The following is an 18510-nucleotide window of genomic DNA, read 5'->3' as shown; positions in this document are numbered from 1 at the left end:
AAAATATCGAGAGATGGTGTAAAGTACGTTTTTTGGGGAAATAACATTAAAGAATTACGAAGCCCGAATCCGGGCTTCGTAAGGAGGTGTCGGGCTTCGTATGACCGGTGCGATATAGCGTTTTTGGCTTCCTAAAGTCGGAATCCATATATATATATATATATATATATATATATATATATATATATATATATATATATATATATATATATATACATCCTACTATCAATTTGGCATCGATACATTATGCATTTACCATCGATTTGGCATCGTCTTGCAAAGTGGCATCTGTATATCGATGCCACTTTACACTACCTTAATAACTTTATTCCTGTACTTGCTACCAGAAGTCTAATCAGCTCGGTAGTTAGAGATTTGATTCCTTGATGTTACTTTAATATATCAGCTTTCCTTGTTTACCTCTTACTAAGTTATATAAGTTTATTCCATAAAATGTTTGAGTCCAAAATGATCGTACAGTGAAAATATTATATACATTTAGTTCAGTGTTTTACCGTTTTGTCGCTGCCGTTATATACATGAAAACGTATATCCCACTTTCATTATCAATCATTTTGGCATCAGAAATTTGGCATCACTGTTGAATACAATATTATTCACAACGAAAAATAGACAATTTGAGAATGTATATATTATTTTCATAAAGAAATCAGTCTGGCATCATGTTTTATTGTTTTCACCCAATTTTGAAAAAATGTGAAAGCTTTGTATTATCCACGTCCGTCTGTCCGTCTGTCTGTAACCACAACTCCTCCGTCAATATACCAGCTAGAATGACAAATGAGGTATCAAATGAAAGCTGATAATCCAAGGATGGTACTAAAGGTGAGATATTTGACCTTGGCGGTCTGTCCGTCGGTCTTTACGACCGCGAATATAACTCCTCCATCATTATACCAGGTAGAATGACAAATGAGGTGTCAAATGAAAGCATATAATCCAAGGATGGTACTAACGGTGAGATATTTGACCTAGGCTGTCTTTCCGTCGGTCCCTCCGACCGCAAATATAACTCCTCCGTCATTATACCAGGTAGAATGACAAATGAGGTGTCAAAAGAAAGCTTATAATACAAGGATGGTACTAAAGGTGAGATATTTGACTTAGGCGGTCTGTGACTCGGTCCCTCCGACCGCGAATATAACTTATCCGTCATTATACCAGGTAGAATGAGAAATGAGGTGTCAAATGAAAGCTGATAATCCTAGGATGGTACTAAAGGTGAGATATTTGACCTAGGCTGTCTTTCCGTCGGTCCCTCCGACCGCGAATATAACTCCTCCGTCATTATACCAGGTAGAATGACAAATGAGGTGTCAAAAGAAAGCTTATAATACAAGGATGGTACTAAAGGTGAGATATTTAACTTAGGCGATCTGTGCGCCGGTCCCTCCGACCGCCAATATAACTCCTCCATCATTATACCAGGTAGAATGACAAATGAGGTGTCAAATGAAAGCTTATATTCCAAGGATGGTAATAAAGGTGAGATATTTGACCTAGGCTGTCTTTCCGACGGTCCGTACGACCGGGAATATAACTCCTCCGTCATTATACCATGTAGAATGAGAAATGAGGTGTCAAATGAAGGCTGATATTCCAAGGATGGTACTAAAGGTGAGATATTTGACCTACATGGTCTGTCCGTCGGTCCGTCCGACCGCGAGTATAACTCCTCAATCATTATACCAGGTAGAATGATAAATGAGGTGTCAAATGAAAGCTTATAATCCAAGGATGGTACTAAAGGTGAGATATTTGGCCTAGGCAATCTTTCTGTCGGTCCGTACGACCGCGAATATAACTTCTCCGTCATTATACCAGGTAGAATGACAAATGAGGTGTCAAATGAAAGCTTATATTCCAAGGATGGTACTAAAGGTGAGATATTTGACCCAGGCTGTCTTTCCGTCGGTCCGTACGACCGCGCATATAACCCCTCCGTCGTTATACCAGGTAGAATGACAAATGAGGTGTCAAATGAAAGCTGATAATCCAATGATAGTACTACAGGTGAGCGATTTGACCTAGGCTGTCTTTCCGCCGGTCCGTACGACCGCGACTATAACTTCTGCGTCTTTATACCAAGTAGAATGACAAATGAGGTGTCAAATGAAAGCTGATAATCCAATGATGGTACTACAGGTGAGCGATTTGACCTAAGCTGTCTTTCCGCCGGTCCGTACGACCGCGACTATAACTTCTGCGTCTTTATACCAAGTAGAATGATAAATAAGGTGTCAAATGAAAGCTTATAATCCAAGGATGGTACTAAAAGTGAGATATTTGGCCTAGACAATCTTTCTGTCGGTCCGTACGACCGCGAATATAACTTCTCCGTCATTATACCAGGTAGAACGACAAATAAGGTGTCAAATGTAAGCTGGTAATACAAGGATGGTACTAAAGGTGAGATATTTGACCTAGGCGGTCTGTCGGTGGGTCCGTCCGACCGCGAATGTAACTCCTCTATCATTATACCAGCTATAATAATAAATGAGGTGTCAAATGAAAGCTTATAATCCAAGGATGGTACTAAAGGTGAGATATTTGAGCTGGGTACTCTTTCTGTCGGTCCGTACGACCGCCAATATAACTCCTCCGCCATTATACCGGGTAGAATGACAAATGAGGTGTCAAATAAAAGCTTGTGGGTGAAAACCTAGGACTTACGAAGTCCAATTTAAAAATAGGGCATATCAGAGATATGCCTTAGACATCATAGAAGACAATGACACAGAAAAATCAAACAAGCAATATGTCAAAAGGGCCTTAGTTATGTATCTTCGGTCCTGTTGGTCCAATCGTGATGTATAGCACCTCAAATGATAGGATTTGACAAACAGAATACAATGAGAGAAAAATCAAATACAACCTCATGTCAAAAGGGCCTTAGTCGCGTATCTTCGGTCCTATAAGACCAATCGTGACGTACGGCATCTCAAATAATAGGACTTGACAAATAAAATACAATGACACAGAAAAATCAAATACAGCAACAAGTCAAAAGGGCCCTAGTTATGTATATCTAGTCCTATTGGTCCAATTGTGACGTACAGCAGCTCAAATGGTAGGGTTTAATGAACCGAATACAATGACACAGAAAAATCAAATACAGCAATATGTCAAAAGGGCCTTATTTACGTATCTTCGCTCCTATTGGTCCAATCGTGGCGTACAGCACCTAAAATAACTGGATTTGACTAATATAATACAATGACGTATGAAAATCAATTACAGCATCATGTCAAAAGGGCCTTAGTCTTGTATCTACGGTTCTATTGGTTCAATCGTGACGTACAGCGTCTGAAATGATGGGATTTAACTGGCAGAATAAGATGGTGTAGACAAATGAAAATGACGGCATGTAATAACACTTTAAAATTGTAGAAATAAAATGGATTAACACACATGGTATGACATATTAGGTGAGAGTATTTAACAAATAGAATACGATTACATACGTCCAGTTTTTGACAAGCGACTTCTCTACATATGATAAACGCGAAAGGGCCCCAACGTTCACTGCTCGACATAGGCCTCCCGTTCACTGCATATACCCACTGCTTTCTGACGCTGTGACTTGAGAGGATAGGATTTAACGAATAGAACGACAAAGAAGACTAAACAAGGCAGCTCACGGGAAAAACACAACTGTCCGTTTTATACTCTACAGGGAAGCATCAACTATTCAACGTAAGAATATATTAGAGTATAACGGTATGATAAATCTTTTTCTTCTTTTTTTCATTTAGTGCATTCCGTACGTTTTTTAAACATAATCAGGAGAAGTTGTTGAATTTCTGAAGTCTATAAAAGAATTTCTTAACAAACCTTTTTTTAATTGTGTTATGGATTATTTTTAAGAATGTGTTTAAAAGGCAGTTCGCAGGCTTATTGTTCAATGGGCTTATCACTTTCAAGCGCCTGTCTTTTTTGTAGGACTATTAATTGTTACTTGTGATTTCAACCATTCTAGCGGGGCAATGCCTTTTCTATAACTGAAATGAATATTGTTATCCATTTAATTTTTTTCCTCAATTAATTGAATGCCTCCTACTGGTGTTTGGTCTAAGCTTACCGCTTTTCCCCATTTAAGCTAAACTGCTCGTCAAAAGTTAGGGATATAGAAAATTATGCTCATTTTCATAGCTAATTTTTTCGAGAACAGATTAACGGATTCCACTATTTTTTTTTAATATTTTAGATTTTTCTTTAGTATTTACACAGTTGTGCAAAGGTTTACACAAACTTCTTTTTTGTACTTATACCGAGTGGTAGGTATAAGTACAGAAAAGAAGTTTGAGTAAACCTCTTGATAGGTATTAGTTACGTATCTTCACTCCCATTGGTCCCAACGTGTCGTACGGCGGCTCAAATCATTGGAATCAGCCAACAGAATACAATGACTAGGGAGCGGATTTATATGCGATCAATTTTGATGAAATATTCGCATATATATGCGGTAAAAAATTACGAAATATGCGCAAGATATGCACAAAAATTCAAAAAATGCGCATTTCGGGAAACCACAAATTTTCTGTCTTATTTAGTAATCTTATTTATTATTTTTCAAATAAAATCATTTTTTATATATGCAATTTATTCACAGTTTTTACAAAAACTGCTACCAATAGTTACCTATTTAAAATAAAACAACAATATCACTATAAATATATCTTCGATTATAATTCACTACAATGTGTTTTTCCAAATTCTTTACGAGGAAACATATTCTTTGATCAGACAAAATATTTTTATAACTTGAAAAACTCCTTTCAACATCGATAATTGGTGCGTATTTAAAATAACTTGTTAATTTCCGTTAGAAAATCGTAAAACTTTGGCTAAAGGTGTAAATTCTCTTAACAATAGAGGATTTAAAAAATCACCAGAATTATAGGTAGGTACCTATATTAAATATAACAAAAGTATATAAAATTCGGATTTCCGGGTAAAACATCCTTCGTCATTTTAACATCCTACAATCATTTCATAACGGCGGCGTATTATCCTATAAGTACTTTGTGTAGAGATCGTTTATTTTCTAAGAAAAAATGAAAGGCGGTTAATGAGCTGTCTCTCTTGGTTCTCGAATTAATACAGACCACAGCCTGTGCGTGGAAATATTTTGTCGAATTAAAAAATTTAAATTTTGTTTTGGACTAATGAAATAAAACATTTTAGTAGTTCCAAAATGACACAAAATCTAGGCATCGGATAAAAAAGTTTATTTGAAGAAAGTGTATTTTTTTGTTCTTCTTAATGGCGGTACAGGCTCGTTTTTTTAATATTGTATTTAATTACAGAATAATTTTCAAATATTACCTAATATATTTTTCAAATTGGGCTCTGTACCGCCATTCTTTATTATATTACGGATACGTGTGCCAAATATCTTGAAAAAATATTCAAAATTACAGCCGCAATCTTGGAACGCGTTTTGGCTACCTGTTGATCGCTACTGTATCACCTTAAACAATTTTTTAAACAAATTCACAAAAATAATTTTTTCATTACGAACGATTTTTTAGATAAGTTGGGTTATTCTGAGCAAAAAAGGTATCTTGAGATTTTTCTCTAAAATTGATTTTTGTCGAGTTATATGGCCATTTTCGCATTTTTCAGGTTTTAAATCGCGTATAACTCGACAACAATCAATTTTAGAGAAAATTGACAAGAGACCTTTTTTGTTCAGAATGTCCAAAATTATCTAAAAAAAATTGTTCAAAGTGAAAAAATTATTTTTGTGGATTTGTTTAAAAAATTGTTTAAACAATTTTTCGACCACGGCACCTTGTGAATATGTTATAAGGACCTCTTTTTGAGTAAGTTTGTGCAAAAAAATCGAATCGGAATAATTTCACTAACAGGGGCGACGATAAATCCGGGACTATAGCGCTAATTATTAATAATTAAAAATAACAGCTTTGTAATAAAATAATGACAAAAATCTCTTAAGGACCTTGAAGCAAGGGTTTGAAACTTGATCTGCTCACTTTTTAATTTCATAATAATAACTTTTAATCGAGTTATTAGGACTTAAAAATGGCCATTTTCGCATTTTTCAAATTTTTAATCGCATATAACTCGACAACAATCAATTTTAAACAAAAATGGCAAGACACCTTTTTTGCCCAGAATGACACAAGTTATCTAAAAAAAATTGTTCGAAATGAAAAAATTGTTTTTGTGAATTTGTTTAAAAAAAATTTTTTAAACAATTTTTCGACCAATGCACCGCCCGGCACCCTTTGGATATGTTATAACGACCTCTTTTTGAGTAAGTTTGTGCAAAAAAATCGAATCGGAATAATTTCGCTAGCGGGGGCGACGATACTGCCCGGTCTACTTTTGATGCTGATGGTGATAGAATAGATACTTTTTATATAACAAAAATAAAACTTTTTTTAAACTCTTTAAAAAATTTGTGGCGGGTTTTCCCCGAAAAGTGCGTTATTTTTTGGACATTTTACGTTGAACTAGTCGATTTGGAATTTGACGAATAAGAACCAACTTTTGATTAGCTCCAACTCTGTTTTTATTGTGTGTCCAGACTTCATACATACATCATTTTTTTTACTGTTTTATAAGCTTTATATTTGCTAGGAATAGTTTTTCGATCAAATACTTACTTTTTGATTTATTTGCGAAAAACCATCTAAAAACAAAAGTTACAAGGAATTTAATTAGTTTATCCACTTACGGACTTATTTGGACCTATATTTTTTCACACTCGAGAAGGGGGTGGTACTCATCCCCAGAAAAAAAGCACACACTGGCACTCTGATGTTCATTTCGCGAAATATCGCAGGGTTCGTATTTAAAATTTTTAATTTACTCCTCACCCCTTTCCGTGGGGGTTCGTTTTTGGTATCATTCGATAGACTTTTGAAAAATATTGAACACGCATTTTTTAGTTTTTCGATCTGACGTTCATTTCGCGAAATATTCGCTTTTTTGTGAAACTTTGTGACTCGCCCATCATTTCTTCAGATTTGGGAACACTTAATAATCGGAGGGGGCCAAGTCAGGAGAGTAAGCCGCATGAGAAAGTAATTAGAACCCCAACTCGAATTTTTGCTACTGTCACAACGCTCTTGTGAGTCGATGTATTGTCTTAGGTCTTGAGAACACTTTTTTCTTCTGCTTATGGAGTCGTTTTTCATTCATCACATACCGGAACTCACCACATAAATTTTGAAGACCCTGACATCAAAACTGTATTAAATTATATGTGATCTAAGTAAGTTAATGAAAAGTCAGAATAGATAGAGTAGAACACTTATAAAAAAAATTGTAACAAGCGATTGGACATCGTAAGTTCTAATTTTTCACAAAAAGTGACCGGAAGTTGAACCGGCAGTCGATATTTGAACCCTTCGTGTAACTTTTTGTCAGCTGATATGACGGATGAATTTTGTTCACCTACAGATATGGACGAACAGACAGGCATGAAACCGGAAGTATGTATTTGTTCTGGTCTTTCTTAGTCGTGTTGACCAATAGTTTGTACTATTTCGACGAATTTAAAACAGTACTTTCGGTTGCAACTCTGGAACAGGCAGTCCGAGGTCAAACTTCTCACATGTAATATCATATTTTGGTTATAGGCTTTCATTTGACACCTTATTTGTCATTCTTTCTGTCCTACTAATAGACGAGTTGTGTTTATTGACGGACAGACATGGATAATTCTAGGTTTTCACATTTAATGAAAAAAACAATAATTATACAATTCAGTTAACCTGACTATATCATTGTGATAATGACTTCTTATCTAAAAGTGACAACGGCAATAATTGCCGTTGTAATAATTATTATTCCATTCACTCACGATAAAATATCGCAAAACCTCCAGATTTTAAAGAACCGCTTGGATTGACATAAAATTTGGCACACACGTAGCTAAAATGCCAAAGAAAAAAGTGAGATTATGCCGATATGTTCTCTTGTCCTGGATGTGACTTTCACCCCTTCTTGGAGGTGAAAAAACATACGTGCAAAATAAGTCCGGAAGTGGATAAACTGACTAATTCTAATTCTAAGCAAATTTTGTTCTATAAAAGTTTTAGGTCAATACTTTTCGAGGTATGTGCGAGTGAATATGTTTATTTTTCATAGAAAAACACGTTTTGGACGGATTTTCGCAAATAACTCAAAAAGTAAGTATGTACATATTTTATCGAAGAAAATATTCCTAGCAATAATATAGCTTATGAAAAAGAGGTGTCAGTATAAGGTCTGTAGACCCAGTAGAAGCAGGGTTGCAGCTAATGAAAAATAGGTTCTTATTCGTCAAATACCAAATCGAATATTTCAACGTAAAATAACCAAAAAAATAAAGCACTTTTCGGGAAACACTCATCATAACTCTTTTAAAGTGTTTAAAAAAAATTTTTTTTGGTGTTTTTAAAACAGTTTCTAGCGTGAAAAGTAAGCAAGTTACGCTGAAAATAAAATCGTTCCCTTTTTTTTGGCAAAAGAAAGTCATGAAAATTAATTGTTACCGCTTCACACGTTACTTTAGATAAATGTATTGTTTATACAGGGTGTCTCCGAAAATAGTGCGTTCCTTTAAGGTGTGGATATAATACACAATTTAGAACAAAAAGGTGTTGTAACATTTTTTCCTAAAGTTAACCGTTTCAACAAAAATTACGTTGTTCTCCATAAGAGTAAATTTTTATTTTCATAAATTTATATGACCTGGCAACATGGCGTAGAAGAACCTGTGACTGTGAAATTTAATCTAATGGGACCCCTTGTTTATTTACTAATTGAGTATCAATTTGCATATCAAAATGTGTTTTCGTTTTTTGGTCAAACGGCTGAATTTAGAATAAAATGTTATAAGACTTTTTTGCTCTACATTGTGCTTTCTATCTATACCTTTAAGGAACGCACTATTTTCGGGGAAACCCTGTATATGATCTGTAAGTTGCATTGGTTCAAAATGCTTATTTTTGAAAGGGGTTTTGTTGAAAGGCCTCGAACGAATCACTAGTCACGAGTATGTATATGCAAATTTTGAACAGCCATATCTTAACCAATTTTTGTCTTCCAGAAAATCAAAAAATTCCAAATATTTAAAAAAGCAACACCTACATTTTTTACTCTTTAAGATATTTGGTATCACTAATAATTTTTAAGTTATTTTGACAAAAGTCTTTTTTTCAAAATTAAAGATTTAAAAAAATTTACTTTAAAACCAAATTTTTCCACAAATAAGCACTTTGAACTGATGAAACTTACAAACACAAACAATACATAAAGTTACTTGTGAAGTGGTAACGATTAATTCCATTTGGGCTGTTAATTAGAGGGAGTTTTTAGAATATTTTTAACCAAAAAAAAAGGAACAACTGTATTTTGAGCGTAACCTGCTTACTCTTGCTGCTGGAAACTTAAAAAAAAAATAAAAATAAACGTTTTCTTAAACACTTTAAGAAAGTTGTAATAAGTTTTCCCAGAAAAGTGTTTCATTTTTTTTATTTCACGTTAAAATATTCGATTTGGAATTTGAGATATAAGAGCTTATTTTTCACTATAGTCTGTTTTTAAACAAGAGGAGTCATTCAAATTTCCCGCGCCGTACACCTTGTTTGTAATTGGTACAACCTCAGGCAATTTTACTCATATCAAATTTTGACACTATTGGCATTTCATAGGTCAGTTTATTTATTTTATCAGCAATTTTTGTATTTTCTGCGTTCTTCCTTTTATTTTTAGATTTTTAGTCAAGATTACCGTCAAAGGCCGATATGATCAACCAAAAAAGAAGATTTATCTGATGATATTTCTAGTGACTTTCTTGGGTGTGAATCTGCCATTTAGTTTACCTACTCCTCTTGGTTTTAAAACAAAGCTTAGCAATAACTCTGCTTCTACTGGGTCTACAGACCTGACACATATACCATTTTTTCACTTTATTATAAGCTATATTTACTATTTGCTATTTTTTTTTCAATAAAGTACCTACTTTTTGAGTTATTTGCGAAAAACCGTATAAAAACGTTTTTTTTTTTGTTGAAAAATGAACATATTCACTCGCAAATATCTCTAAAAGTATTGACTTAGTGAAAAACGCTATAAAATAGAAGTTGCTTAGAATTAGTCAGTTTATCCAATTCCGGACTTATTTGAACGTATTTGTTTTCATACCCTATAACCGACGAAACTCACCTCCAGATCAAAAGCACATATCGGCACAATATCACTTTTTTTCTTTAACATATTAGCTATAGGTACGTGTCCCAATTTTTATGTCAAACCAAGCGTTTCTTCAAAATTCTGACCAAAAACCCTAAGTAAATTAAACGAAAATATAAAATGAATTTTTCAAACAAATATTTTAAGTCGGTATGAGAAATTTTAATTTAACAGATGAAATCAAATAAACACAATTCAACTCGTAAAATATTTAGACCCTTGCTTGGTAATCCAGCTGAACAGGTAAAGAACCTACCTTTTATGTAGTTTATAATCTGAGAGGATGGAATATTTTACCAAAATATTCCATCCTCTAAGTTTACAATAGACCTTTTCTACCTGTCCTCAAAAGATCGGTATTTTTAACTCGTGGCAACGTCGAAAAGCGGCAAAATGATGGGAAATACACATTTTTATGTGGTGGAAGTCAAAATGGTTATGAAGTGTAAAAATTTTTGTATATAATTTAAATTTTTAAAATTAAAATTTTAGAAAACTGAGAACGATACAGGGCGTTAAAAAATGCGCTCAACAAACATACACGAATTAAAATTCGAAAATGATAGTATTTCTTGGTGATGCCAAATGACTGCAACATGAAAAGATGACATAATGATAGCGGGATGTATATATATATATATATATATATATATATATATATATATATATATATATATATATATATATATATATATAAAACAGATGAAATAGAGAATGTGGAAAAATCCCCTTACGAACAATTCACACATCCACCATTTCGGGTTGGGAAAAATTTTTCGAATAGAATATATATATATATATATATATATATATATATATATATATATATATATATATATATTGTTATATTTCTATTTGATATAAAAATTAAAATTTGATAATTATAAACAAAATTCACTTTAATATAAAATATTTTTAATTTTCTCAACCTCGGGCATATAAATTTAGAACAACCTGTATACAACAAATTGTTATATTTAATTTTAAGAAGTGATTAGAATAAGCGTACGAAACTCGGAACAATGTGCTTAGATAAACAAAGTGAATGACGCGTACCATTATCGTTCTTCTCGGAAGGTCGATCATTAGCCTATGCTAAATAAAACTCAGTGAAATAGATGATAGTTCATTATCGTTTTTCGCGGAAGGTTTCGATCATTAGCCTATGCTAAATAAGACTCATTTGAAAGAGAGAATAGGTCATTAAAATTTGTAAATAGTTAGAAAGTATTTTAGAATGGGAATTAAATATTTTCTTTTGAAATCCATTAAGCATATTTAGAAAGATTAAAAATTGGTTTTGAGGAATACTGCGAATGAGAGTTGGTGGTGGAAGTTTGATTTGTGAATCTGGAAGGGATATTTAGAAAGTAGGGGAATGAATGACAAATAGAGATCAGAATGTTTTGAGCTGTCGAGAAGTGAAGTCGAGTAGTAGACGGTAGTGTACGGAGAGTGAGAAAGCCGATGTAGTTCCGTGAGTGTGGAGTATCTATCGTGGAACGAGAAGTAGGCCAGGTCGAGAGTAAAAGAACCTCCTTGAGCCAAGAGTGTCCCGGTAGCTGATAGCAGTTTCGAGAAAGGTAGAACACAGCATCACGACAGACGCAGGAACGAGAGCTATACGAGCTAGTTTTTCAAAGGAGAACATTACTGGAAGCCAGGACGAGGTTTGATCGCAGCCAAGGATGGCAGGAAACGGGTCTTGTGTGAGGACATTTTCAGTTCACCAGGAAAAGGTCAGTCTCATTTGTTTGGACATGAATGTATGGGTTTTTCGTATTAAATTCCACATAAAAAATTGAATAACATAATCAATAATATCAGAAAAGCTTCATCAAACTTAAATAGAGTGGTTCCTAATAACTCCTAATAGTTAAATGTTAATAAAAACTTTCAATTGAAAACCAAAAGGAAATAAGATTCCCATTTGTAAATGTTATGTTTAAGAATAATAAGATATAGCAAATATTAAGCAGTGATTGCCATTTAAATAAAATAAAAAATATTTTGATTATAATTGTAACCAATATGTGTATTTTTTTTACTCTTTTCTTTTCTATCCCGATTAGGAACCATTAAGAAATATTTAGAAGCCACGAAAGTAAGTAATTAATTTATAATTCGCCCTGAGATTGAAAACATATTGATATGTGATCTGGTTAATTAATTAGATTAGTATTAATACATTGATTAAATTAAGTGACATATAAGAATATTATCTCCTATCAATAATCAAGATCTCATCAACTGTCGTCCAACGTGGAAAGCATTGTAAAGTATTTCTAGTGGCAAATTTGAAGGATAGAAAGAGTAAAGCCGGTATTTGAAAATTTATATGCCTGTGGTAAAAAGTGAGATACTTACATTTGATAACATAAAATTTTAGATCTCTTTAGGTACAAATTTTACACAACTGATTTAATATTTTATTTTTACGATATTTACATTTGATATATTTATTGACAATTTATAATATTTGGGTGAGAAAAAGTCGTCTTGGTAACATACTAGTAAAATTTCATATTTGGCGGGGACAGTACTTCTTGAAAACAAATGTCTGTGACAAGAAGCCAAAGCAAAGACAACAAAAAACAAAAAGAACATTCAAATCAAGAGAATAATTCAGACCAAGAAGATATTTTAGACAAGACAATCATGGCATCAGAACAGCAAGAATTATCAGGAATAGATAAATTATTACAAATGATGCAACTCCAGTCACAAAGAATGGAACAGAAAATGGATGAAACACAACAAAAACTGGATGACAATCAAAGAGAAACAAAACAAACAATGGAGAAAAATCAGGAAGAAACATCAAAGAAAATGGATAAAGTGGATCAAAAAATGGAGGAAACACAACGAAAAATGGATGAAACACAACAAAAATTGGATCAAAAAATGGATGAAACAAAAAGAATAATGCAAGAAAATCAGAAGGAAACAAAACAAGCCATAGAAGAGAACAACAAGAAAATGGAGGAACGCATAGAAAAGTATGAAATGAAAATTCAAGATAAAATAAAGGAGTTAACGAATGGCCAGAAAAAGGAACTAGAAAATTTGGAAAATAAGTTGGAAAATGCTATTCAAGTAGACAGAGAAGAAGTGGAAAAAAGAATCACAGAAATAGAAAAACAAGTCACCGAAAACCGGACGCAACAAAATGTCGAAGAAAGAAGAGAAATGGTTATACATAGCACAGATGACGTGAAGATAAGGTTTGGCGGGGATGTAAGAAAATTACACCCAGTGCCGTTCATAAATAGCCTGAAAAAGAAAATACAACACATCGGAAATTTCGATACAGCAAAAGAAACTATCAGAAACCATCTCAAATATGAAGCAAGCCTATGGTTCGATAGTAAAGAAGAAGAATTCGGCAATTGGCAACAATTTGAACAAAAATTTTTGATTATTTCTGGGGAAAGGTCCAACAATTGGAAATTAACAAGGAATTGCAAAATGGGAAATACAATGATAGGATGGGTATATCAGAAAGGACATATGCATTACAAATTTACTATAACGCAAAACATTTACAATATAATTACTCATCGGAACAATTAGTCGAACTGATTGCAAGACATTTCGAAGAAACGCTGGAAGACCATATCACATTGCAAAACTACAAAGACATAGATAGTTTATGCCAATTCCTACAAATAAGAGAATTACGTGTAAGAGAAACAAAATCAAGAAGGTCGCGAGAAGATTACAGGCCCCGAGAAACACAGGATTACAGAGATAGAAATCAAAATAGGAGGGACTATACAAGACGAGATTTTAATCCCAGAAGGGAAAACGAAAATAGAGACAACGGAAGAGGAAATTATGAACAAAGAAATAGGCAATGGAATGAGGACAGAAATCGAGAATACCAGAATAGAAACACCACACGCTCAAATCAAGAAAACAGAAATAATGGTAGACAAAATGAACAGGGATATCAAGAAAACCGAAACAGATCCGACAGACCAAGAGAAAATAGAAGAGAAGTAAATAATACCCAGACAGATGGATATGACGGAGAGAGACATTATGACGAAAATATAAACAACGATGAGCAACCGGCGTTTTTTCACGACGGCGCTCACTAAAAACCAAAAATCAAACAGGAATCTTTTGTAACCCCAAGGAGTTTATTAAATTGGCAAGAAACAACGAAAAGAAAAATGGAGTTAATTTAAAATTTGTGGATGGATTTATCAACGAGAAACCAATTAAAATTATGATAGACACTGGATCTGAAATAACATTGGTCAACAGAAAACTAATAGAAGAAGTTAACTTAACAAATTTAATTTACAAAATACCTAGGGTAAATTTAGTGGGCGCAAACAAACGGACATTGGCAACTATAAATGAAGGCATACGAGTAATGGTACGACTGGGTAAGAAGATGTATGCACTACAATGTGTAATAATGCCAAACATGTCACATGACATGATAGTAGGAGTTGACGAATTGGCAGAAAAACATGTAGTGATAGATTTTAAAAATAATACGATGAATCTAACAGAAGAAAAAGAAGAAGAACAGGACAAGGAACAGGAGAAACAAAATACGGACGAATCAGGTAAAGAACAAACAGTGGAAATGAATTTGGCAACGAAGCAAGGACAAAGAAGAAAAGGGAGAAAAAGTCAGAAAAAGACAAAAGAAAATGAAACCTGTGGCTCCTCAAAAGAAGAGTTGAGCCCAGAAGAAGAAAATTTGAGAGTATCAGAAACAAAGGAAACCTGGGATTCCTCAAAAGAAGAGACGAGCTCAGGAGAAGAAGAAATAAAGCAAAAAAATGAAAGCGAAAAAGATATGATCGAAACAGTGGCATTTGAAGAGGAGGCATATGAAAACGAGGATGCAGAATACACGATAAAAGTATGTGAAAAATCTGAGGAAAAAGACAGAAGATTAATATGGGAAAAAGGGAAAGACAACATAATAGCCGACACTCTAACACAGGATGAGGACACTGAAAATAAGGAAACAATTACTCTACAGGTGGGACTAATTAGAGTAATACAAGAAGAAGGGGTATAAGACGTAGATTAAAGTAAGGAAATATACAGGGAGTTGGTTTTGCCTCGAGAAAATTTATTTAAAAATGCAGATAAATTTTATCGAATACAAGGCGGGGATTTGTTATATTTCTATTTGATATAAAAATTAAAATTTGATAATTATAAACAAAATTCACTTTAATATAAAATATTTTTAATTTTCTCAACCTCGGGCATATAAATTTAGAACAACCTTTATACAACAAATTGTTATATTTAATTTTAAGAAGTGATTAGAATAAGCGTACGAAACTCGGAACAATGTGCTTAGATAAACAAAGTGAATGACGCGTACCATTATCGTTCTTCTCGGAAGGTCGATCATTAGCCTATGCTAAATAAAACTCAGTGAAATAGATGATAGTTCATTATCGTTTTTCGCGGAAGGTTTCGATCATTAGCCTATGCTAAATAAGACTCATTTGAAAGAGAGAATAGGTCATTAAAATTTGTAAATAGTTAGAAAGTATTTTAGAATGGGAATTAAATATTTTCTTTTGAAATCCATTAAGCATATTTAGAAAGATTAAAAATTGGTTTTGAGGAATACTGCGAATGAGAGTTGGTGGTGGAAGTTTGATTTGTGAATCTGGAAGGGATATTTAGAAAGTAGGGGAATGAATGACAAATAGAGATCAGAATGTTTTGAGCTGTCGAGAAGTGAAGTCGAGTAGTAGACGGTACTGTACGGAGAGTGAGAAAGCCGATGTAGTTCCGTGAGTGTGGAGTATCTATCGTGGAACGAGAAGTAGGCCAGGTCGAGAGTAAAAGAACCTCCTTGAGCCAAGAGTGTCCCGGTAGCTGATAGCAGTTTCGAGAAAGGTAGAAAACAGCATCACGACAGACGCAGGAACGAGAGCTATACGAGCTAGTTTTTCAAAGGAGAACATTACTGGAAGCCAGGACGAGGTTTGATCGCAGCCAAGGATAGCAGGAAACGGGTCTTGTGTGAGGACATTTTCAGTTCACCAGGAAAAGGTCAGTCTCATTTGTTTGGACATGAATGTATGGGTTTTTCATATTAAATTCCACATAAAAAATTGAATAACATAATCAATAATATCAGAAAAGCTTCATCAAACTTAAATAGAGTTGTTCCTAATAACTCCTAATAGTTAAATGTTAATAAAAACTTTCAATTGAAAACCAAAAGGAAATAAGATTCCCATTTGTAAATGTTATGTTTAAGAATAATAAGATATAGCAAATATTAAGCAGTGATTGCCATTTAAATAAAATAAACAATATTTTGATTACAATTGTAACCCATATGTGTTATTATTTTACTCTTTTCTTTCCTATCCCGATTAGGAACCATTGAGAAATACTTAGAAGCCACGTATGTAAGTAATTAATTTTATAAAAAGCCCTGAGATTAAAAACATATTGATATGTGATCTGGTAAATTAATTAGATTATTATTAATGCATTGATTAAATTAAATGACATATAAAAATATTATCTCATATCAATAATCAAGATCACATCAATATATATATAATTCTGATTTTAACTGGATTTTTCTGGATGCATTAATACGTGAAAAAATAAAGCCTGAAATAATCCGTACATATGAATCAACTAAGAGGGCTGTAGATATGTTTACCCAAATGTCTTGATGAATGTTGCAGAAGTAAACGCTTTTATAATTTACCATCAAAATACAGCATAAAACAGACAGGACCTACTATCCAGACTAAATTTAATGCTAAAACAAAATACAGACAGTATTATTCAAGAAGTCTAAAATACAGTCTAACATTTAGCACCCGTGGCAGTAGACTGCCGAGGTACCCAAGAGAATGAGAAACGTACTTGCTGCAGTTTGTGTCCTACAGCAACTAACAATTTGTTGTTAAAAGTACGGGCGTACAGTGTGTGGCGATCATCAAACAAAAATATATATGGAATATGAATAGTAATATGTAGAAGGTTAGGTAACCCCCAACGCTAGAGGAGGTCCAAACGGCAATCCACATACAAAAAAGCCATAAAGCACCGAGAATAGATAAAATACCGGCAGAACTACTCAAGCAAGGAGGAAGGAATTTGACACAACAGATGTACCAGCTAATACGAGAGATATGGATAGAAGAAGAAATCCCCCAACAATGGAGGAAAAGTATAATCTGCCCTATTCATAAAAAAGGAGACAAACTGTTGTGTCAGAATTATAGAGGTATCCCTTTACTTTGTTCGGGATACAAAATATTCACAAACATCCTTAATCGAAGACTTCAACCTCTCACGGAAAAAATCATCGGGGAATATCAAGCAGGGTTTAGGCAAAATAGATATACACCATTGACCAACTATTTACAGTTAAACAAACACTAGCCAAAGCATGGGAATATGACATGGACGTTTACAATCTCTTTGTACATTTTAAACAAGTCTATGATTCAATAGATAGAACAATTCTACCTAATATATTAGAAGAATTTGGCATACCATTAAAATTAATACGACTAGTGCAAATGACAATGACAGAAACATTAACAAATCAACCCAATTAGCAGCATACGCAGATGATATAAACATAATGAGCAGAACAATTCATGCAGCGGAAGAAACCTACGTTGAGTTGAAACAGAGTGCAGAAGCAGTAGGGCTAGCAATAAATACAAATAAAACAAAACTACTCATACAAACCAGATTAAATATACCGGCGCAACAAAACTTTATTGAGGATATAGAACATGTGAATAGATTCTCGTACCTAGGAATGGATCTGGTCGCAAGCAATAAAGCAGAACCAGAAATAAATAGAAGGCTTGTGCTGGCAAATAAAGCCTATTTCACGATGGGCTACATATTCAAATCGCGAGACGTATACCGGAAAACAAAACTCCAGGTCTATAAAACAATAATCAGGTCCATAGTAAGTTATAGCTGTGAAACATGGGTGGTGACAAAGAAATCTGCCAATGCATTAGAAGTGTTTGAAGGAAAAATATTACGTAGGATACTGGGCCCAATAAGTGAAAATAAGAAATGGCGAATTAGGTATAATAGAGAAATATACGAGCAATATAGCGAACCAACTCTAGCACAATACACTAAACTGCAGAGATTACGGTGGGCAGGGTACGTGGTCCGCATGCATGAGAATAGAATCCCCAGAAAATTGCTAAATGCAAGAATGCAGGGAAAAAACCTGTTGGAATACCTAAAAAGAGATGGGAAGACGAAGTCGATGAGGATGCCAGG

This window comes from Diabrotica virgifera, chromosome 3 (genome assembly GCF_917563875.1).
Source record: "Diabrotica virgifera virgifera chromosome 3, PGI_DIABVI_V3a".
Lineage (NCBI taxonomy): Eukaryota > Metazoa > Arthropoda > Insecta > Coleoptera > Chrysomelidae > Diabrotica > Diabrotica virgifera.
The sequence above is the reverse complement of the archived record's forward strand: the minus strand, read 5'-3'. Positions refer to the sequence as shown.